The sequence below is a fragment of the Crocuta crocuta genome, unplaced genomic scaffold (genome assembly GCF_008692635.1).
Source record: "Crocuta crocuta isolate KB4526 unplaced genomic scaffold, BGI_CrCroc_1.0 scaffold172, whole genome shotgun sequence".
NCBI lineage: Eukaryota > Metazoa > Chordata > Mammalia > Carnivora > Hyaenidae > Crocuta > Crocuta crocuta.
This window is the reverse complement of record NW_027528872.1, coordinates 7,235,269-7,258,762: the sequence shown is the minus strand read 5'-3', so window position 1 is coordinate 7,258,762 and position 23,494 is coordinate 7,235,269. Positions and strand designations below refer to the sequence as shown.

The following is a 23,494-nucleotide window of genomic DNA, read 5'->3' as shown; positions in this document are numbered from 1 at the left end:
ACACACACACACACACACACGTGCGCGTGCACGTGCTAGATACACTACTGGGGAAACCACAGTAGCAGAATGACCCAACTTGGAAGACACATAAACTTTTTCCAGTGACACTCCTCTGTTTAAGACCATTCTGAAAATCCCTTGTTAATTGTTTTCAGTGTCGATGTATAAACCAGGCATAAAAACGATTCTCATTGTAATGGTGACACCTCATGTTTAACACCATTGTGTCCTAACTCCAACATTATCAACAAATTTAGTCACCGACGGCTATTTCCCAATAAGTTAAGAACACGGAGAATTTTTTTACAGTGCCGTAACCGGTAAAGATAATTATAAAGGAACTCCAAATTTCATGGCAAGGTAACAGCAATGTAAGACTCCATCAATACACAGCTTACACATTCTGACTTAGGACATATAAGTTCTGGTATATTTCTTAAATTGTTTTATATTACTCAACGTTTCCTATGTGCATGACATTAGCAACACCTTACATGCGTAGAATACAGTTTATATGTTGATACATCTATATATGCTAGTGGCTGGACCGTTACTTTTAAGGACTTGTCACCACCGGCTTCTATGAACAACATGAGGGGAGTTTTGTCTTGTTGTGTTTTGTTTTGTTTTGTTGAGATTTACAGGAGAGTCATAGGTTCATTGTTTATACAAAGACATGATTAATGTGGGTCTTGGAATTATACGAGTGTTGTGGGTTGGATCCTTAGCTTAATACTCTAAAATCTCTTCATTTGACCCATTTTCTAAACCAGACTGTGAGTACAGTAAGAATCTGCAGCCTAAAAACACACAGAAAAGCAGTTTCCCATTCATTCACACAACAAGAATGTACTGCATGCTTACATTCAAGGTAGCTGTGGGGAAAAGATGGGCGGGGGGCAAAAAGTAGAGTAAGACAATAGGGACTCCCATGACCTCATTTCCTAAGTTTCTGACATCTTTCACTCTTGGATTACGTGTAAACAATAGCATTTAACACTATTCTTGAGGTATAAAAAGGTTTCAAGAAGTGACAGGAGCCCTCATTTTTAAGATAATACAATGAAAAAGTACTATAAAGTATTTAAATATACTTTAATGATTAAATATATTTTAAATATATTTTTAAAAATTAAGTTAGTGCTCTAAATGTACATATTTCTTTTTCCTAGAGAATGTCAGTCAAGTAGAACATTTACTAATTTAGTGTGGCTTGGGTTCTATAAGGGAGAAAAGAACTGCGTAATTTTTTCCAGCTTTAGGATTCTATGACAAACATTTTACAAGTGCTGTGTTTAAGTGGGGGCAGGGGCGGGGAGAACACTTAAAAGCTCAGGTGCAACTCTTACACAAGTTTTGCCTCATCTTTGGCAAACCTCAAAAAGGACTGTACTTAATGAAAGAGGGAAGGGGCTGGGGGTGGGGGTGGAATCCAGGAAAGAAATCCAAAATCAACACATTTTCAACTCTAAAAATTAAGTCAAAAGCATACAGCTCACTTCAGTTTGCAAACAGAAAAGGGTATTTGTGTTATATCCAAAGGAAAAAAAAAAAGCCAAGTTGAAAAGAAAATTTAACTTTTTTTTAGTCGGAGACTAGTTTACGGTTTCATTGTAAAAACCTAGAGAGGGGCGCCTGGGTGGCTCAGTCAGTTAAGTGTCTGACTTCAGCTCAGATCATGATCTCACAGTTCCTGGGCTCGAGCCCCGCGTTGGGCTCTGTGCTGACAGTTAGCTCAGAGCCTGGAGCCTGTTTCAGATTCGGTGTCTCTCCCTCTCTCTGACCCTCCCCTGTTCACATTGTCTCTCTCTCTCTCTCAGAAATAAATAAAACATTAAAAAAGAAACCCTAGGGAGGTGGTCCCTTTATTTCATATCCAAGTAAAAAAAAAAACAAAACTGGAGAAATTTCCCTGGCAAACGTTCTTGCATTGTGAAAGTGTCTCCCATCATTTTACGGTCACTCTGGAAACACTGTTAGAGAGACACGTAAAAGATGCTGGGAACGTGTAAAACAATGGAAAAGATAGGTCTTCTCGTGAACACTCAGTATTTATCTTTAACCACTGCTTATGAAGAAAATGGCATTACCAATTTAAACACTTGGGTTATCAAGCTTTCCAAGAATTTACAATTAAAAACATTTCACAACTCTACATAATCATCTCCTTTTCTCTTCCTACTTTCCCTGCCAACCTAAGTAAGTCTACCTTAAGAGAAAAGGCCCAGATGGTAGGTGTGGGTGTTCCAAAACATCAGATATTATTTTGTTTATTTGAATTACATTCTTTGCTTGAACAGCCCCAGGGCGCACATAAAACATACTACTAATTAAAATAACCAACAGCAGTACTAATAAAACATCTAAAAAGCAGCCATGATATAGAGAGACTTTTAGGTGCTTGCCTCCTGACCTTAGCACTGGGACAATGACAGTGCACTGAAAACTAAGTGGGGCATTTCCATTCCCAGTGGAGAAAGATAAAAAGTCACCTTGAGGCTGTGGTGAGGAAGGGAGCCCTCCTTGATGCTGATGCATCATCAACCCTCAGGCATATACATCTCACAGATGGACACACATCTGGTGCGAGAAAGGACAAAGAAGCCACATTCCAGGATGGATGGCTGCACCCGGACAACTTACCAGATTTAATCCACGTGTGGATTTCAATGACCGGTGATACCAAAAGCTAAGGCAATATAACTGGATGACCCTCTGCTAGCTTGCCAACCATTTGCCAAGGAAGAAGACTTTTTTTAAAAAAAATTAAAAACTGCCATCCACTATGACTGTCTCATTAGAGCAGAACAAAAAGACAGGCAAAACTTAGCTTCAGAATAAATTTAGCTCTAGAAAGCAATCACTACACGTCTTTTGGCCCATTGTTCCTTGTTTTACAGCAAATATAAAGTCTTCATTATAAACTATGCTGCTTTGAAGACCGATGTTGAGAAATAGCTAATCAATGGGCCTAAGTTTTCATTGTCTTAAATCAGTATATTTAATATTATTATACATATTATTGTGTGTTATATATTACAAGTATATTATAATTATTTGCTATATTTATTATATTATACACATAGTATAATAGCTCAGCACCAACATTTGATTACATTTGGCTAAACAATGTGCCCCCAATGGAGCATTAAACACACATCTAGCTTTTCACCTTGAATGTTAACCAACGAATGTCCCTAAAACAGCATTTTTAATCTTGTTGGTTATCAACAGGTTTCTACCACTCAAAGATACTCATCTGGTCCCAGAGTGTCATCCCTCCTCTTCATTAGGAAGGAACATTCCCCTCCAAAACAGGCCAAACTTTTATGGGTTTTTTTTTTATGTTTTATTTATTTCTGAGAGAGAGAGACAGCGTGAGCAGGGGAGGGTCAGAGAGAGAGGGAGACACAGAATCCGAAACAGGCTCCAGGCTCTGAGCTGGCTGTCAGCACAGAGCCTGACACGGGGCTCGAACCCACGAATCGTGAGGTCATGACCTGAGCCGAAGTCAGATGCTTAACCAACTGAACCACCCAGGCACCCCCAAAATAAGCCAAACTTTTAGACCTTCCTAGGAGTGCGGTATTTCAGAGACAGAGAACTTAAATATATATGTCCCTACATTCAACTGAAAACACATCCATTACTCTCTCGCCACATAGCACTCTAAAACTTCATGCTTTAAAACTTCCTTCCTTCTTCAGTAATGGCTTTGATTTTCATTTTAATCCGATTTCCCCTGGATAAGAATGATAGCCAAGGAGGATTCCTTGAAGAGAAAGTACACAGTTCTGACTTCAACGGACTCTTTATACTGTGAACAAAAGAACTAGGCTAGATACTTATAGGTGACATAAATGTCAAAAATCCCTACCAACCTGGATTAACCACTAGTCTGTTGGTTCCACGAGGAGAAGGTGCCATGTCTATTTTGCTCACCGCTGTATATCACACTTTGGAACTTTCTTGCACAAAATGAGTGCTTAATAAACGTTGGTAAATGAATGAATGTAGAGAGAAAGTCAGCAATGCTTCCTGCAAAGTATGAAGTTATTTCACAGACTACTGACTTAATATGCTTAAAAACATTCTAACAAGGCAAAACGGAAGATACAAGAATGGTCTTCCATTCTGAAACAGCAGTTTAAGATAATCAGCACCAATGCTTTATGACCTGTTCGCTGAGTTTATTTGGTCTTTGATGGAAGTGAACACCCATATTTACCTATTTTTTATTATGTCAATTTTTTTAAATCAATAGCTAATATTTATGTGCTATGTAACATAATAGGTACTAAGCCAAATGACTAACAAAGTAGAGGATGCAGCATTACAGAAAAGCTATGGGCAAAAGCGAGACGACAGTAAATAACGTGTTATCACAAGTCCCTTTAAACCTGAAAAGGATACAACAGACAACTCCGGAACCACTACTATCACTTTGTTCACAAACAGAAACAAGCCAGTAGAGTCTGCAAAAACATTTACCATGATCTTGAAAGTCATACAGGCATAGGGCCAACAGTAGGAAAATGGAATTCTCTGCTTTTACTACTGTTAGAAGGATTTGTAGCTAAAACAAGAAATTCATATACTTATGACAGAGATTGGCATTACAACAAAGACATCAGGGTTTTTTACTGTACATAGTCATGTTTCCTGTAATGCGGCATGAATTTCTGTAAGGTCAAAACCATGTAAACAAAATCCTACCACATAAAGTTGTTATTAAATTTAGGAAGATAACTCTCAAGGAGGTGTTTTAAATATACTTAGAGAGTACTGGCCAAATTCATTGGGTGAAACCACAGTTTTATAAATTTCCTTAAAACTATCAAGTCAATCTGTCCCTCTTATCTGTATCTCTTGCCAACACCTTTTAAAGCCCTGAATTTGTGGGGTGCCTGGGTGGCTCAGTTGGTTAAGCGGCCGACTTCAGCTCAGGTCATGATCTCCCAGTTCGTGATTTCGAGCCCCGCGTCAGGCTCTGTGATGACAGCTCAGAGCCTGGAACCTGCTTCCGATTCTGTGTCTCCCTCTCTCTCTCTCTGCCCTTCCCCTGCTCGCGCTCTGTCTCTGTCTCTCTCTCAAAAATAAATTAAAATAAAAAATTAGGGATGTCTGGGTGGCTCAGTTGATTAAGTGTCCGACTTTGGCTCAGGTCATGATCTCCCAGTTCGTGATTTCGAGCCCCGCGTCAGGCTCTGTGATGACAGCTCAGAGCCTGGAGCCTGTTTCGGATTCTGTGTTTCCCTCTCTCTCTGACCCTCCCCTGCTCATGCTGCCTCTCTCTCTCTCTCAGAAATAAATTTTAAAAAAAAATTTTAAAAAATGAAAGTCCTGCATTTGGTAAATAAATATCTAAGGAAAACAAGCACATTTTTAAAGCAAAATGCCACCATGCTAATTTATACATAGACGACGTGCATTAGTCATTCCCCGTCAATATCAGACAAAATCAACTTGCTGGTTTATTTAAATAAACAAGTTTGTCTTTATACATACTTATAAAATTAAGATTTTAAAAGATTGTACAAGCATTTAATAAGTCTGCATTACCAGAGAAAGACTCAAATGTTTCAGTCAGTAGATCTATCATCTTTCTGCCCCAGCACAAATGAGCAACGATACATTCCCAGTGGTAATGGTAGGTCACTTGGAAATGATTAAGGAGGTGGGGCTCTACATCTAGCATGAAGAACCCTGCCAAATAATTCTGATAGTCTACCCCACCCTTGCTTCTTGCTTCCACTAGGCAGGGAGTAGCTGGCTTGCTGTGTGTGAAAATATATCTACTTGTAACATCTTACCAAACATCTGTCTTATGAAATTAATTACTCCCAAGAATAACAAGAACCAATTATTAAGTTTATTGGTGAAAGATTTTACACGTATCCTTGCCGACTCTCACAACAATCCTAAAGATGGGTATTGTTTCCATTTTACAAGTGAGGTAGAAGTAAAGAAGAAAGCTCTAGTAACCTCCCCAAGATTCCATAAAGGGCAGGGGTATCATCGGAACCCAGGGCAATCCCAAGCCTACGTTTACCACTTACCCCTTCTACCTACAGCTTCCTAAATGAAAGAAAGGCCTGTGTAGAAATCTGGTTTTATGTCCTTTGATGTCAGTGTGAATCCATGGTCACTTCTCATTCTGGAGGGATTCTCAAAACTATCAAGTTTTGGTTTTTCTTTCTCTATTTTTTTTTTTTTTTAGTTTTTTCAAGCTCCAGCAACTTTTATTTTCTCTTTCTCTATTTTAACCTGCAGATGGATGGTTGGAGACACGAACATTATTTCTTAGGAATTTCACTGTGTTTCTGCACTGCTGGAACTCAGTTACTATAAGCTCACTGTGGGTCATAAGCCAGAGATAATGAAGACAGGACGCAAGATGACACTGCCTAATTTGCGTTCGTGTTTTTGGATCATGTCTGTGATATGTGAACATCAAATGATGTTACAGAATACAGAGGGCAAAAAACAGGTAAGAGGAAAAGCAGATGTGAATTCTCTTCCAGCTCATGGCAGCATCAGCGTGACAAGCTTGAAAAGCATGTGACACAGCACATAGCCTTATACGACATTATGAATACGTGTATTACAAAGATCCCACAGGACTATGGCTCATCAGAAATCAGCCAATATTAGTGCATACAAACACTTCACTGAATGGGTTGTTTACTGTCTCAGTACCATATATAGCAGTGCACTTTTAAGTGACTGCCCACAAAATACTGGGCCAGTAGTTAAAAACAAGGTCATTATTAAAAAAGAAAAATAGTATTAATCATGCTTCAAATCAAAAACATCGTATCAAATAAGTGACATATAAAACAGGCAAGAGTAGCTTTCAACAACTAAAGAATACTGACAATCTAAAAAATGAAAGATTTCCATTTTTGAATTATAGTGGTGGTACGGGGTTATGTATTCGTTTTGTGAATTTTACTTTCACAAGAAGTTTGCCTCTAATTATTTTTGTACATAATTAAGAGATTAGTAGTAAAAATCATTAAATCAACAATAGTTTATAAACATTTTTCCCTCTGAAGAAGTCTGCGTGCTGACCCCTTTTTAGCAAAACAGAAGCCATTATCCATTCAGATAATATGTTCACGAATCAAACACACAGCTATTTCCCTGATCACACACATCCCTGCAAATCTGAGTTGAGAGTGGAGCTGGGGGATAGGACAAGAATTACAGTTTCAAACACATGATTCACAGTCTCCCAAATCAAAACAGTTAAAAGAATCCTATAAAAGCCACCTACTTCCAAGGCCACCAAGACCACTACCTTAAAAAAACTCTATAAACGCATACAACCAAGCTTTATCCTCTATGTTGTAGGCCCCAGAAGAAATATCCGTTTTTAAGTTTTTTTTTAATGTTTATTTATTTTTGAAAGACAGAGCATGAGCAGGAGAGGGGGCAGAGAGAGAGAAAGAGAGAAGACACAGAATGTGAAGCAGGCTCCAGGCTCTGAGCTGTTAGCACAGAGCCCAACACGGGGCTCGAACCCACAGACCTGAGATCATGACCTGAGCTGGAGTCAGAAGCTGAACTGACTGAGCCACCCAGGTGCCCCTGGGAATATCTTAAAGTCTGTGCATTTGCAGAGTTGTGGCGCGATGTTGTCTCTTGCAAACACATTACGTATTACTACAAAAATTACGGTGTTTCCCTGAAAACCCAGATTCCAGTGACAGAAATATAATAATGAGGCCAACCTGTGGGCTGGAAGAAACAGACGGAATTCTCAGCGCTCAACTGAAAGAACACAACAACAGCAAAAAATGCAGGATCAGCATCTCCTTCCTGAAGCATTATTAGTGTCACTGTGGACAATAAAAAAGCCCTACAGAATAAAGAGGGAATGGCCATAAAGTCATAAGGGAAGACTGTGGCCCACCACCACCTATCATGTTCTGGTTCCACAATCCCCTCTTCACTTTTTTGGATCCACCTCCACCGCTAAACTTCAATCTTCAACACTTACTTGAAGGCAACACACACAGGCTGGCCAGCTAGAAACAAGAGGGGCGTGGCCAGGGTGGGGCTATCTCCAAGACAGATATTTACATCTGACGATCCCACATCTATTCTAGTGGGAACAGCACTTTATTGAAGGTCTTTAATGCTACCAGGCCCAGTTAAGTGTTTATCTGTTCTGACCCTATGTGAGCCCAAAAGAAAAGGAACAAATTTAAAAGGACGTAAGAGTCAAGCTCATTATTGAAGCATACACTAAGAATGTTAGAAAACACTGGGATTTCCCATAGATGACACTTGTTGGGGAAATTATCAACGGAAAATTAGCAAAGGGTACCAACAACAAGTAGTCCTTGCGTCTAAGAACATGTCAATGAGGGTAGGTATGAAGTACATCTCTCACAAAATAAATTTTATTTTCTTGGTCTTAAACGGAAGTATATTTACACTGAGTTTGGGGAGATAAGGAGGAGGAAGGGGAGGTCACAAAGTTACAAAATTGAACATGTGAAACAAGAAAGTCAAATGGTATTCACCTGTTTGGAGAGTCGCAGGAATTTTCCCAAAAGTTCTGTGTTAGCCCTTCTAGCACTCACCTAACCGCGCTCTGTGCTATGCGCCGGGTTCTAAGCAATCCAAAACCACAATCAATGCCAGCTTATTCCCCCATTTGTGGCTCCCCCAAGTTTAATTCCCACTCATCAGATTCCGATTCAACAGTCTCTACTTCAGCTATGTCACCATAATATGACATCCTGTGGGTAGGAGCCCCCCATCTCACAGATAGCAACTCTAACTCAGGGCAGCAACACTGGCCCTCGAGAAGCATTTACCTGACCACACTGCACACTAAAATGAGGTGACCCAAGAGCCTGGTAAGCGATTATTCATTCCTGTTATATAGGTGACAAAACCGAAGCACAGGGAGGTCATGTCACTAGACGGTAGTGCAACCTGACTTTGACCTCAGGTACTCACTTTCTAGAGCTTACCCCTGTCCAAACCTCTGTGATACAATGCCTGAAAACTCCCAGAATTTTACAGAAAACGAATTCATTCTCAATCCAACTGTTCCCTTAATCTGGAAATTTCACATGCCAAGTTTACTTAAAACAAGGGGTGGGGGTGGGGGAGCTGTCTGCCAGTCCTACGCCCACGTCTACTAAGCAGCATGTGAATGATAAAAAAAGACAACGGTTTTCATTAGTTGAGCTAAGCACCCTACATAGAATAATGATGTAAAGCGTTGCAAGAACATTCTGCACATTCAAGTCACACCAAGTATCAATCTGCTGGGAAAGAAACAAATAATGCAGCAAAGAAACGAGTCACAACACCCCACCGCTCAAATATGCTCTGACAACTGTCCAAATCACTTTCATACACTTAGAGAGCAAGGGGTTGGAAAATTAAAATTAAAGCCGAAGACTTTCCAAATAATTCAATTTCACAACAGAACAAAGAGGAAAATTATAGGTTAAAACTTCCACTGCACTAAAGAATATCAAAGAAACATAAAAGAAAACCATGTTTAAAAGGTGTTAAAAATATCAGGCAGGAACTCTAAAACTTTTAAGAATTTAATCATGTAAAAGCCAGATTAACCTGCTGACATAAAAATACGATTGTAAAGCCATTTAATAATTACCTAAAAACAACATACAAATTAATACATATTAATCACTATACACAAAACTACATTATAGACTTGGCTTATACTTGGCAATTAGAGTTCTGAACAAGTATTCACTCTTGTTCAGTTTTTCTCCTTTCAAAAAAAAAAAAAAAGACTTACAGACAAGCCTCATCAATCATTAGGAGGGCCTGGTTCTGATATTATATGAGCTCTGTCAACTTTAATCAAATTGCTTGCCAGATCGTAGATAAGTAATGACTTGCTTAGGTTAAGCAAGGCCAGAGTTTTCTTTCTGTGGTATATACATCTCCAGAGTGAAAATAAACAGCCTCACACCTCTTACTGGAAGCTGGTGTCTGTTGCTATTACCGCTCACTCTTCACTCCAATGGAGGAGGAGGAGTGAAATTTGCCTTTAAGAATATCTGTGTTTCTTTTTTCTTCTCGATCTTGTCAGCGAAACCATTTTTAAACTACTTCCTTAAACAGTTAACGACCGGTTTGATTTTCACCAAAATAATACAAATTAGCTGTCATTCAATGCTTTAGCATTAGCAACAAAACAAAAGGGAAGTAAAAACTGGCCAAAGCAACAGTAAAAGCAGAACTTAAAACTGCAGAGCTTGGATTCATTTTCTGAGGTACCTAAGAAATGAAAAAAACCAAATTATGTCTTGATATCATCTGTCATATCTTGGATACCGGGTACTGTGCGTAGAAGAAATATTAGGAGGAAAGAGCCTATTAATGTGGATTTTATGTTCATTCCACAACCAAAGACACAAATGTAAATGAGATGCACTTCTCAAAAGCTCCTTTGGCTATTTTCTTTATTTTACATAGAATTGGAAAGGGCTTCCAAACTTCATTTCAGCTGGGATGTTCTGTTAGAGACGTTTACAAGTACCTGCCCTAAAGAAATGTGCTAGAAAGCAAGAATCCCTGTGGCTAGAAATAAAAATAAAGCATCCTCTGTAGAGGAGAGAGTTTAAAAATACAAGACAGCAGGGAATCAATTTTATCTTGGGCAAAATTCACTTCCATATCTTCCGTGAGGTCAACAGAATCTAGAATGCAGAGTCTGTGGTTTAGAAATGGCAAAGAGAAAAAAAAAACATGACAAAACAAAACCCAGAAGTATTCTATTCTATTCCTAAGCACAGACAAATGTGCAATTATAATCTAATTTAAGCTTAAGAAGAAGGACTCCAGTTTCAAAGAACCTCCATTCCCAGCATGAGAGAGATGTCAAGGCTCTTAACGTTGAACTACATTAAAACTCTCATATATGCGATACTAATGCTCAATCACGTACTGTCCTCATGGTTTCCACTCGCGTGAAAATTTCACTGTGTCGTGCATTCAAGTAGAAAAACAAAGAACCACCACCAGCAGAAACAGGAGGAGGTCACTCTGCGTGTGGAATAAAAAGAACCACACTGCAGAAGTTGTCATCGCCGGAACCGCAGGCTCTTCTTCAGGAGGCACCAAGTGAGCGAGGAGGGGGCTGAGGGTCCTCCAGTGACCCCAGACGGGACAGCACTTCCCTTCCCAGTGCTGTGCACCCAGACGCAGCAGAGCCCAAGTCTGCAAAAGCAATACGTCACTCCTTCCTTACCTATTGTTAAACTGCCCAAGTTTACATTCGCTCCAGGTAAAATCAGATACAAAAGAGGTTAGTAGTTCTCAGTGAGTTAGAAAGAAATTTTACAAGCAAACGGGGACTTTGTTTGTGTACCAAATGTCAAGTGATTTTTTTTCCAGAAAACTCAAATTTCACACGAGGGGGTGGAGGGGAGTCTGCATTGCAGAAATGAAAAACTCACACCTCAGTTTCTCTTTCTTGGTAGTCGAAGAGCCTCGGGAGTTTGATGAGGGGGGTGGGGGTGTCTGCTGATTTGCTTCCTCGGCCGGCTCACTTCTGTGATCACAACTAATTAAGTATTCTGTATATCTGTACAATCAGCTAAGAAAACACTGAATCTGATCTTTGTCCTACAGGGTTAATCATTTCCTTATCTTTTTTTCCCTGATAATCTCCTATCTCAAAGAGAAATCCCAAAATAACTAAAACACTGACAAGTTCTCTTTAAAACAATTTGTTATTTTCCTGTGGAAGGGGATAGAGCCAGGATTTGGAAGGTTCACATTTAGAAACCCACTCTGGGAGCTGGCTACAAGCCCCCTACTGACAATAGTAAGATGTATGTAGTCAAATCCCTGAGCTAAAATTTATTTGATGCCACAAAACGCTGATATCAATCTCTGCACAAGCTGCATTGTATGATTAAAAACCCCACTGTGGCTGCTGTCATAGTAACAAATGTGCAATTATTTTAAGACCTAACCACTACGACAATAGCTCTTTTAAAATGCATCCTCCAACACAAAAGAACTAACAAATAATGACAACTGTGTTTGCTAGCCTAATATGAGACCACAGTTAACAACCCATCTTATAATGACTCAAATTGGTTTTTGTTAGCCATGGGATTTAAAAAACTTAGCTCTAAAATGTAAGACAAAAATTATACGAAAGACCTATACAGGTCTACAGTCAAAATCCAATCCAAACACAAAATAATCTAAAACATGATAACTAGAGCTGGGAATTCGAAATTCAGGGGAGAGTTCTGATGGTTTGGTTTTAATCTCAAAAAGGACTTGAGCATAAAAAAAGAAAATCTGCCTAATCGATAAACAGGAATCAAAGGAATGGATAAAGAGATCAGAACCATCCTAATCAGATAATAATAGGACTTGAAAATACGTTCTTAAGTAGAAATATCTATTTAGAATGCAGTCTGAAATATACTTTATCCCATTAGAACTACAGACTCCTTACTGTAAAACTAAACTTGTAATTCCATTTAGGATGAACATCCAAGATTTAATGGAAGAAATCAAATGAGCTTGTTCAAAAAGGTGACCACAGTAATATGAACCCACAAAGCAAACCATGGACAGAATGTAATAGACTTTAGGATGGTTCTATTCAGGAGCTTAGCAATCTATCAAGAGCAATAAAAGTATCTTGTCAGTACTGAGTAGTCCCAAGATCTACTGACCTACTGTTCGGATGCCTGGACACTAAACTGATATCCTGGTGTATGAGGGGTCGCTAAGTCATGGTAACATTTAAAAATCTAATTTCACAACAGAGTGAACAGGGGAAAACGGGCAGGAGGAAACACTATATTCAATCAAACTGAATTGACTGGTAACATGACATTATTTTACCAGTGTTTATAAAAAGGATTAAGTGGCACCTTTTCTACAAAACTATACTGTCACGTTTGTAATCACACCCATTGTGTGGCCATTTTATAAGCCAATCATCCGACTCTGTCAATACATTGCAAGCTATGTAACTTCAAGCCAAATACTGAAGTTAAACTCTACTTTATGGAGGAGGATTCCTCATCCCTCCCCCACCCCTCACTAAACTGAGAGGAACAGTCTAAAGTACTGAAACAGAGGTGAATGATAAACAGCACATCAGTTTCAGCTGAAACTATGTTCACTCCCTAATTCTTCCTGCCTGTTCCTCACTGTGTTGTTATTTTGTTATACACACACCCTGAGGCCAAAACCATGAAAACAAGCCAAAATAAATGGACAAGAAAAATGTCTTCTCCCTGGCTTATGATGCTATTTTTGTTTTTATTGGAATAAAAGAGGCTGCCAAGTTCTGATGTCACTACAGTAATTTCATGGCCTGATAAAAGTCGCATTTTATCCATCAAACATCTGTCCCCCTTGCCAAATTTACCTCCAACCAGGCCGTGTTTACAATTACTCATTGAACAGATATCAAATTATAGTAAAATAGAGAACACAAATTACTTTTACTCTGATACCATAAAAAGCCAACAACTGTCAGGCATTTCCCTGGCAAGAGACAGAAGAGAGAATGCACTTTTTAGAACCTATATGTCCGAGGGGACACCTGCAATAGGGAGTATTTTAAAAACAGGCAAAATTTGACATCAGCTCTCTAGACACCAAATGTTGCAGCAAAGAAAACTACATGTTTTAAACATATTTACATCGTTAATCGTTTATCATTAATCGTTTAAAAAACTCCACTTAAAATTTTTAAAAATAAAAAGATTAAAAAAAAATTTTAAGCTGTTAAAATATCATGCAAAGATTCCAATGATTTGACATTTAACTCTTTTGGGTTTTTTTAAATGTTTTATTTATTTCTGAGACAGAGAGAGAGAGGCAGCGTGAGCAGGGGAGGGTNGAGGCTGCCAAGTTCTGATGTCACTACAGTAATTTCATGGCCTGATAAAAGTCGCATTTTATCCATCAAACATCTGTCCCCCTTGCCAAATTTACCTCCAACCAGGCCGTGTTTACAATTACTCATTGAACAGATATCAAATTATAGTAAAATAGAGAACACAAATTACTTTTACTCTGATACCATAAAAAGCCAACAACTGTCAGGCATTTCCCTGGCAAGAGACAGAAGAGAGAATGCACTTTTTAGAACCTATATGTCCGAGGGGACACCTGCAATAGGGAGTATTTTAAAAACAGGCAAAATTTGACATCAGCTCTCTAGACACCAAATGTTGCAGCAAAGAAAACTACATGTTTTAAACATATTTACATCGTTAATCGTTTATCATTAATCGTTTAAAAAACTCCACTTAAAATTTTTAAAAATAAAAAGATTAAAAAAAAATTTTAAGCTGTTAAAATATCATGCAAAGATTCCAATGATTTGACATTTAACTCTTTTGGGTTTTTTTAAATGTTTTATTTATTTCTGAGACAGAGAGAGAGAGGCAGCGTGAGCAGGGGAGGGTCAGAGAGAGAGGGGGACACAGAATCCAAAGCGGGCTCCAGGCTCTAAGCGGTCAGCACAGAGCCCGACGCGGGGCTTGAACCCACAAACCTCGAGATCATGACCTGAGCTGAAATCAGATGCTCAACCGACTGAGCCACCCAGGCGCCCCTAATCATTTTGCTCTTTATCTAAAGCATTCTTTAATCTTCATTATTTGAAGCTGTGGTATACCCAAAGTTGACATGCAGAATCACTGACTATAACTGGATTTAAAAAAATTTTTTTAATGTTTATTTTTCAGTGAGAGAGAGAAAAAAAACATGAGCAGGGGGAGGGGCAGAGAAAGAGGGAGACACAGAATCCAAAGCAGGCTCTGAGCTGTCAGCACAGAGCCCAATGTAGGGCTCGAACCCATGAACCACGAGATCATGATCTGAGCTGAAGTCAGACGCTGAATCGACTGAGCCACCCAGACACCCTATCCCTGGATTTTTTAGGAGCAGGCTGCATGTTGAAATCACATGTGGATCTTGCTACTCAGTGGGGTCCCCCCAACATCATCAACATCATTTGGAAATTTGCTAGAAAGGAAGAATCTTGGGATTCACCCCAGACTTACCGAATCAGAATTTGCATTTTAAACAGCCCCCCACCCCCCACCCTGAGAGCAGCGCCTGGGTGGTTAAGAATTCGACTTCGGTTCAGGTCATTATCTCAGGGTCTGTGAGTTCAAGCCCCACATCGGGCTCTGTGGTGACAGCTTGGAGCCTGGAGCCTGCTTTGGATTCTGTGTCTCCCTCTCTCTCTGCCCCTCCCCTGCTTGTGCTCTGTCTCTCTCTCTCTCTCTCATAAATAACAGACATTTTTAAAAATGTTTAAAAAAATTAAAAATCCCCCAAGAAATCCAGATGCACAGTGATGCTTGCGGTGAATACACAGACACATTCAGCCGTTTGGGTGTTTAGTACGTGTTACACATAGAGCGAGGAAGGGGCTGAGAGGGATGATCACGCACAGAGGCGAGAAGATGCCGGAGGAAGATGAGGACAGCAGACAGGAAAGCAGTGACGACACGGTGGTATCGGGCAAAGGAGAGACGGTGCTCCCAGCCTGCAGCACAGAGATCAAGGCATATTCAAGTGATTCAAAGCAGCTGCTGATGGCCAGAGTGCCCAGCAGGGAAAGCACCTGGGCCTCAGCAAGTGCACGATTTGGGGTCTCTGGAGAAAGCGAGTTTAAGGAGAGCAGTCACATGATCCGATTTAGGTTTCAGGAAGAATAAAACTCCGGTAAAATGGAGAAAAATGGGTGATCTGGAGTGGGGGCAAAACCACCAGTGGAGACAGGGAGAAGGCACAGTAGCAGTTTAAGTAGAAGACACAAAGTTGTTGTTGTTGTTGTTGTTGTTGTTGTTTTGGTCACACTTTCTAAACCTCCTCTCGTCTCACCCCTCTCCCATTTTGAAAAGGCAGCTGGCAGGGGAAAAGGTAATGGTAACAGAGCAGAGAGAGAGACCTGCTTCTGGATTACAGGGAGGGCACGGAGGGTTTGTATGTGTCTGTGGAACGCAAAACTGTAAAAATGCAGTATCCTATACTTTTCTGCTTCTAAAACAGAGAAGATGTTATTTTGGAGATTCAGGATTCTACACTACCTTCAGTCACTGTAATTATCAACTATTAACACAAATTTATAACATACATTTACAGATTCAAGATATGCACATGGTTAAATAACTACGGACCTCAGAAAATATCCCAGATACTAGTTTTGTTGCTTGGATAAGTCACTGGTGTTGGTCTTTATCCCCCAAGTGTAAGTAATTTCTCTCTCTTGAAATTCAAGTACAGAAAAGTAGGGGGGAGGAGAGAAGGCAGAGAGAGAAGATGTATTTTTATTCATTTTACTGTACACCTGCTGTAAGAGTGAAGAAATAACTGGGCCAGCAGATGGCCTCAAGGAAATTCTCAGATGTGCACCTACATCGAGAGGGAGCAAACACTATACGTGTAAAGTATTACCGCTACTGACACTGGCACGCTTAGAATACTGGAAAAGTTTCTATTTTCTCTTTAAGTAAGAAAGGCAGAAAGAATAGCTGACGTTTACTTGTTAGTGATAAACGAGGGATTACATTTAAAGTGAAAAAAGCCAGCAAGCAGAGACAGTCCTCAACTTTAAACTCGGGTTGGTTTTTTTTTTAATTTTCTTTAATGTTTTTATTTATTTCTTAGGGATACAGAGAGACAGCGTGAGCAGGGGAGGGGCAGAGAGAGAAAGGGAGACACAGAATCTGAAACAGGCTCCAGACTCTGAGCTGGCTGTCAGCACAGAGCCTGATGTGGGGCTCGAACCCATGAACCATGAGATCATGACCTGAGCCGAAGTCGGACGCTTAACCGACTGAGCCACCCAGGTGCCCCATAAACTCGGGTTGGTATTGACTCAGTGGCTGTTTAGAAATTATTAACACATTTTTCTCCCTCCAAAATTATGCATATATTGGTTGTGTAGAATCATGACTTTGTAAAAGCCCATTTCACGAAATCTCACTACTCGAAAGGCTCTCAGAGGTCAAGCGGTTCAATCACTCCCCCAAGGAAAAGACCCCTCCCACAGTGCCTCTAGCGAATGTCCAGTGATCAGGAGCTGGTACCCCACAAAAGAGCACTTTCCACGGCGAAGCAGCTCTATTTGACAGACAGTCCTTCCTCCTTTTGAATCAAAATCTGTATCTTTTGAGCGCCCCATACAGGACAAAAGATAAATCATATATCACTATTTCAATCCTCCCATCCCTCTGAAATCTGGGCCACTTCTGAGTTAAGAAAAGGGGTCAACTTGCCCCTCTGGAATCCAGGGGAAGCCATCCATGTACATGGCTGTATGCCAAGAACGACCCTGTGTCAAGGAGTATAAAACTCTAAGACTTAATGAAATTACAAAAGCTGAAAACTAGTGTCTCCTAAAGAGAAAAGTGGCTTGTGTTCAAGAAGAACATCCAGAAAAATCCTTCATCGATATTCCCAAGGACAAAAATATAATAAATGGTCTACCTCAACCACAACCCCCCTCTCACAATTAAAAAACAAACAAACAACCTTCTAATTAATCAACATCACCTTGTATTCTTGTTTCACTGTTTGGTGAAATAAATTTTACTGAGCGCATGAGGAAATTTCCAACAACAGGGACTGAAATGTTAAACACAGGCACAGCCTGACAGCAAATAAGAAGCTTAGCAGCCAAAAGTCCTCTTGAAGTGTGCAGCCCTGTTCTTCAAAATTTTTCTGTAGCATAGCAACAGCCTACTCCACGGTCTTCATTTTTGGTGTATTTTTTTTTCAAAAGAATATTGCATTTTGTTTTCTTCTAAGAGTATCATGCTAATGCTGGGCTAGTGGTTTCTTCTGTATATTTCTAAGGACTGATTATGGCATTACATCCTAAGCATGAAAGATACAAGCTACCTTAGATGATCCTTCTTCTCGGTTCCGAGACTCTCTTCCTTCCCCCCTAAAAACACATACACAGAAGCACGGTAAACAATGGATTTGGTTTATATAATTATAACCGAGAGTAGCTATGTTATCTTCAACCCCATTTTAATACTTATATACAAAAATAAGGTCATGGTAAATTTTCTGAGCTAGCCACTAGGATCCGATTTTCAAATAATGGAAGAAGAAGTGTCCTTTTCTTTTTTCCCAGTGACCACATATCCAATGCGCCAATAAAATGAACTACTACCAATTTCAAAACCCACAAAAGATGCTACAACAATTTAAAAAGCACAAGCTACTACCATACACAATCACATGAATGAATCTCACAGACCTTATGAATGGTACAAGAAACCACATATAAAAGAGTACATACGATAGGAATTCACTCACATGAATATAGTTGGAGAACAGGCAAAACTATTCTTTTTTTGAAGAATGTGTACATTCTTATGTTATACAATCAACCAGGAAAAATGCAACATTGTTTCCAAGCACCTTTTCAGTTCAACTGCAAAATTAAGAACCATACTATTTGCATGTACCCACACTACTAACTTCTGAGAATTCTTTGCTATGTTAGTCCTTAAAAGAAACGACTCTGGACCAAAGTAATGGAGTGATATGTACAGTAAGAGTTAACTAAAAGTAACAGGAGCTAACACTCACATGTCATAATTCTAGTATATCCCAAGGGCTTTACTTTCATTCTCCCATGTAATCCCCACAACGTGGTAAGAGATACTATTCTACCATCCCCATTTTATGGATGAGGAAACCAAGACATCGGTCAAGCTCACTTCCCCAGCTCACATAAATAAAATAAGGTGAGCTAGTGTCAAACAAGAATAGGCAGCTGAAAAGCAAGCTTTGTAGATCAACTTTTGAATTGTTTGTAGGAGGGTAATCTGAAAATAAAATCAACCCCACAGTTCCAAGCAACAAAAGAATAAGCAGAAGATTTCTAAGCTCTGTCATATAACCTGTAGATTTCTTTACCCTCTGAAGTAAGATACAAGGAACTTCACTGTTCTTAACTCTAGATTGAAAGGCACATCACCACCAGCTGTCAAGAACTGAAGTCCCTATTCACATTCCAACCGATATACAGCAGGACACAAAGTGCTTTAGGGGTAGTTTTTTATGATCTCTGGCCATCAAAATATATCATACAGCAGAAGCCACTGGAAAACGTGTGAATGAAGACAGGCACAATGCTAACTTACAGCGTCGACTCCAATGCATGCAAGGGTTCTTTCAATTTAGTCGTGCTAGGATTACGGTGAGAAAAAATTAAACACAGGCTCTAAAAGGCTTCTTTATTTTCTCAACATTCAGTATTGTGAGGAGAATCTGGGAGAGGGCTACATGGTAATAGAGAACTGTGACACACAACAGGATTATAATCAGGAACAAAATATATCACATTGCCCAGCAAATATGCTGCTGCGCTCTCCATCAGTGGAAAACTAGCACCAGAATTCAAATTCATGTTTAACTCTTCTTGGAATATGGAAATCAATTAATGATACTATCCAAGATTCGGAACTGCCCTTTCTGGAAAAGTACACAAGAAACAAACTGGGCGAATATCCTGAAAAATGTTTGTATCCAAAAATTACTTGGGGCAGCTGCCGGGGACGGGGGTGGGGAGGAAGACACACTCATGTTTCTCAAATATTTTGCTCCCAAGATTTACAGAATGTTTTCAGTAGATATATTTTCATTTACTTGTGGCTGCAAGCAAAATCTGCAAAGCAATGCCTTAAAAAAATACTAAAGATCAGAACTCTCAAAAAGACACCAGGAAAGAGACAGATACCCTAAATGAATTTAAATCCTACAATAATGTAACAAGGATGCAATGAAAGCATATAAAAACAAAAGAGCAAAGTGAAATATGCCTATTCAAACATGCATTTTACCTCTGCACATAAAAGTCTGATTTTGCCCTCAGTTTAAAAAGTTTTTAGAACAATACATCGGCCCTTACAGGCAAGACCAAACCATAACACAATTTTATATATGCACCAAAAGATCATTCAGAGAAAACTTACCAAGTCTGCAACGTGTAGATGCTTGTGCTTCGGAGGGAGAGCAGAGAAGTGACTTCTTGTACTTACAGGGGCGCTCAGTTCAGTGCTAAAAACACATCACCACAGTCCTGCTTTGTAAGAAAGTCCTGACTAGCAATCTGCCTTCAGTTTGGGCTTTTTTCTCTTACAAGATAAGCTGTTAAGTCATGCCTTGATTTTAGATCTGCTAACATATGGAGTCTTCTAATGTAGCCTCTCTCTGCCCCCTCCCTCCACCGCCCCATCACCACTCAGCTCCAATCCCTCTACACACACACACACACACACACACACACACACACAAAAGGCACTGCAGGGCAGAAATTCCTCAGGTGCTCGCTAATGGAATTCCCAGGGTCTTGGAGCCGCTTCGGGGATCAAGAGATCTCATAGCCCCTGCTGGGGTAAGGAGCAGCGAGTCTGTTCCATTTAATCAAATACAGAATGAATTTTCAGCTCTATTCACTAGCTTGTCTCCAGGGCTCTCAAAAGGCACCAGGCAGCTAGAATCACACACATGTGGCTCTTTTAGGCAAGTATAATTAGTTTGATTTTAAAAAGCCACATTAATAATATCACCTCAGGACCATTATTCAGGAGACAGATGACAATGATACTGTATGTTTTAAGCCTGACAATGGGGGAAAGAGCCCAAACAATGACGGAAAACTTGAAGGATTAAAAAAAAAAAAAAAAGAAAAAGAAAAAACCAACAAACCAGTTTTTCACTTAATTGTAATCCAATATTTTTAAAGTGACATTAAGTATATCCCATATACCATCTTTTGAAGTTTAATTGAGAAGAATCAAAGCCCTCCTCCTCAATCTCTTAACAGTGAATTAATACCATACATAAAACAAAAATGTATAAATGGAATGTTTATAAATAAATAGAAGGTTTACATACAATATAAAATCTTGACTAAAAACAATAAAACATTATCTAATCCAATTAACACAACTTCTTCAAAAAAAAGCACTCATTGAAAATCACCATAAAATCAAGTCCTTCAAAGCAACCTATTTAGCAACCAGACTCCAAATTCTCTTTCTAATCTAATTAGTTCCTATTTAGTAGTAAGACCATATACCTTAAAGACTGACTACCTGGGAGACACCTCACCTGCTCTTCAGATGGGCTGTCTTCTCTATTCTTCTGCAACATACAAATGCTAATTACAAGGCCACAGCTAATGTAATTACATGTTATAAATACCCAATTTTTCAATCACTTATTTTAAAGTTCCTATCCCAGCCTGATTTCCCCAAGATAATGTTTAATTCCTGAAATCATTTTCCCAGGATATACTTAGGCACAATCACCCATTTTTAGTCTAAGTTTCTGCAAAAGAAACGTTTCTAGAGAAGAAAATTTTTACTTCAATTTAGATAGTGACAAACCCATCAATGAGATCATCTGGAGAGTTAGGAGAGCACAAGGGCAAAGCAAAAAAGAGAAACACAGAAAAACTGGCCAACAAAGTTTACCTGACCTCTTTCGAGCAAAGCCCTGTGAAACAGTTCCCACAGGAAGCCTCCATCCACATATACCTTGCTGATGGGGGCGGGGGGGGGGATCCTATCTTAAAGTGAACTTAATTTCTCTCTTGCAAAGAAGGCAAAGGATAAGACTGATTTTAGAAACCAACCAACTCAAGCTAGATCAGTATGCTCCGAGTCCTAAGGGTTCTTTGTACTTCCCCGCTTGAGAGTCAGAGCTGTTTAAGTACTTTCCACAGAAGAGGAGGTTGATGAGAACCGTAGCCATCAATCAAAGCATCCCAAGTGAGTTACTACACAAACAATAGCACAGTACCTCTAGTAACTGATTTTCCTGGTTGACTAAACTGTTCAAACAAAGACAGATTTCCAAATACTATATCCGAGTTTTTGCATGCAAGTTAAAACAATATACACTTGTGTGTTTTTTATAGAAATATAAATGTTTCTGCTCTACCCACTGCCAAGCACACACCCAGGGCACGTCTTTACAAAATGAAACAGGTTTTCTCCATCCTTCTCATATAACTTTAAAGTATGAGGCAGTTTATTTCAACATGTGTATAACAGAAACTACAGTATTTGGTGCCTCTTTGGGTTCCTAAGAATGCTTTCTAGTTAAGCACTAATTTAAAATTTCCAGGATTTTTTTCTTTCATCTTGTCCTAAAAGTTGAACTATCTCCCCACCCCACCCCACCCCCAGCCATTTGCAGCTAAAACAGACTCCTTTTCAAAAACTGAGCTATAAAATGTAATAAAAATGCTTAGAATTGCACTGAGATTAAATCCATTTATTTCCCAGGTCCACTCCCCACCTTGTCCTCCTTGACACTGCCCTTTAGGCGCGCCAAGGGTCAGCTGGAAGTATGAGAGCAATGGTACCAGTGAGGCATGGAAACAGAGCTGGCCTCTTTCATTTTTGCTGACCACTGGCCTGAGAGTAAATCTCATGTTAGCTTTCAGGTCAACTTTCTGTTTCTCAAGGTGTCTGATTTAGGACACAGAACTAACTTTCTGTTACGATGTTCTCTAAATTCTAGATCTCAACTGGAAAGCAGCCTGCCCTTAAAGCACCTGCCATCCTCCGTAATCCTCACCAGGAAAGGCAGGCTTTCTGGAGAACAGCTCCCTTTGGAGAACCTTCCACCTGATTTGGTGAGGTTAGGGAGAACAATGAAGGCAAGGGCAAGAGGGTCTATCTATCCCCCTCAGTGATTTATTACTGAAATCCCTAGATGTGGAGAGAAAGCAACAAAGGTCTGGAAGCTGCAGACCGAGATAAATAGCGAGCTGTAATGTATTTAGCAAATGATAATGCAATCCACAGAAAGCTTTACAGAGGAGAAGGAAAAATACACTCCCTGGGGCTGGGAAGTCACTGAGCCTGTGAAGGCAAGAGAAAGATACATTGTGCAGGAAATTTCTCTTGCTTCTCCCTACACATAAATCACTGTCTCTCGCGGGCGCTCTGCGGGATGGAGGTTGAGAGAGGCGAGGGATCCCGCTCCGCTCCCTTGGGAAAACGTGCCGGCGCCCCTGACTCCCGGCTACGCTGGATCTCACCTGCCCCAGCGGATCATTGTCAAAGAGATTTAATCGTGTTACTGACACCTCACCCCGCCTCCTCGCACGAGGTGGCTCAGAGTCCCCGAGGACGCTCCCCGCTGGGCATCCGTCAGCTGCCCTCCCCAGACCCCGCACGCAGCCCGGGATGCCCAAGCCCTGCGGGGCGCGCCAACCTGCCCTCCCGCGGACCTCCCGCTCGCAAGCCGCGTGGCCCCCANGCGGGCCCACCCCCGCACCTCTCAGCGGGGCAGAGTCAGTCCCCGGACCTCCTGCGCAGCAGCCGGCTCCGAAAACCACCCCCAGGTCATCCCCCGCGCGCTGGCGGCGGCTACGGCGGCGGCGGCTGCGATCCGAACGGGCCCCTCCATGCACAGAGCAGGGCAGCAGGAGGGCGCGGCGCCTCGCACGCCC

General features: G+C 40.3%; 1 protein-coding gene across 6 annotated transcripts in view; it reads right to left on the bottom strand.

Moving 5' to 3' along the window:
* Positions 1–23,494, bottom strand: part of CDON (cell adhesion associated, oncogene regulated) — a 101,595-nt gene that overhangs the window by 77,991 nt on the left and 110 nt on the right. For 5 of the 6 annotated variants that reach the window (XR_013333287.1, XR_013333286.1, XR_013333288.1 and 2 more), the window contains exon 1: positions 23,320–23,469. The exons of the other annotated variant lie outside the window; for it this stretch is intronic. The gene's annotated coding sequence lies outside the window, so the exon portion shown is untranslated. Of the gene's footprint in view, positions 1–23,319; positions 23,470–23,494 lie in introns of those variants that run through there. 6 annotated transcript variants of the gene reach the window in all.